The following is a 1,593-nucleotide window of genomic DNA, read 5'->3' on the forward strand; positions in this document are numbered from 1 at the left end:
TCCTGAGCTGGGAGCATCTAGATTTTGATTGGACAATTGCCAGAGCTCATTAGCATAATGTACCTTGACCTGGATTAGGGAGTAGCAGCAGCTTCTGCGCAGAAAATGACCAGATCCTGCTGGGACCCAACCAGAGATACATCACAATATTGTCTGCATCTCCATAAGAAGGCAGAAGGTAAGGAAGCCAGAATTCTTGAGAAGAGACAAATGTAAGGGATAGGATAATGGCTAATCCATTCTTACAGGGTTCTAGTTGGTTTTTATGTAGAAAAGCTAAAAATTGAATACACTTTGGCCCAAGTTACTGTTTAAAAAATGAAGTCTTGACAAATTTAGATTTTTTTAATCCTGGAAGAAAGCTGAGTTTGTTTATTTCTTAAGGGCTACAGTTTTTTCTTCTTTTCTGTGTTTTGCTCCTAACCTTCTAGGAAACATTAAATTTATGTTCATTTATTTGGAAAAAATTACATCAGAAAAAATTTAAAAACCATGGTGTTCCGCAGCAAGATATTTGATTTCTCTGTTTTTAATTTAAAAATAAAAGAATCGTGTCTATGTTAACTAGGCTTAAAACAATGTTTTTCACTTGGGGAAATGTGAATTTTTAAGATTAATCTATCCTAATAAGCTATAACAAATTTTAGACCACTCGAGTCACTGTGTTAATGTTCAAAGAGGTAAGTACATAAAACTGTTGCTATCACATTTTCACTTGATATTTATGTCTTATATATTTGCCATCTAAGTCTTCTAAATTAAAGTCAATCTGTCTTCGAGTCTTCAGTAATGTAGTGTTTATTTTCCAAACATAGAATTTGTTTGGAAACTCATGGGAATTTAATTTTGCATGTCAGTGTTTGAAATGGGGAGCAAGGACTCATGCTCTTTGAGTCTGTGAACACTTGGTGATAGGCAAGTGTGGATAGATGAGGTAGGTAGGAAAGAGACTCCTTTTAGCTTGTTATTTTATAGTCAAGAACTCCATTTATATGTTCAAGGCAACATCTTCTATAGCCATACACTTTCCCTCAGTATGTCTCAGTAATTGACAAGTATTAAGGTTATATAAAGTCAACTAAGGAACAGAGCTTATGGGACTTTCTAAGGTTTAGACAATTAATCTAGCTTGTATTTTGAGTTTACTATTGAATAGTTCTATGTAACATCATCATGCCCCTTGTTTTTACAAGAGTGCCAGCAGATGGTAATGATACAGTATTTTCGATCCACAGTTGAGAATACGTGCATGTGGAGGGCTGACTTAAGTTTTACTCAGATTTTTGACTGTGAGGGGTGTTGGTGCCTCTAACCCCTGTGTTGTTGAAGGGTCAGCTGTACATGTAAACATGTCTCACTTCATATTCTATTAACAAGCACAATTCATCTGCAAAATGATCAGTTTTTTTCTCAATAGAACACTTCACACTTTCTTCTTAATTTGTGAATCTCCTTTCACCAATTATAATTTGCAACTAGAGCAGTATTTCTCATTGGGGAACAAATGCAGTTTGCCCCCCAACTTTTGACTATTGTTTACATAATACAATTTAATCAAAGTTAAGTGAGACAGAACTTTCTTGTCAGGGGCAG

This window comes from Pteropus alecto, unplaced genomic scaffold (genome assembly GCF_000325575.1).
Source record: "Pteropus alecto unplaced genomic scaffold, ASM32557v1 scaffold7, whole genome shotgun sequence".
Lineage (NCBI taxonomy): Eukaryota > Metazoa > Chordata > Mammalia > Chiroptera > Pteropodidae > Pteropus > Pteropus alecto.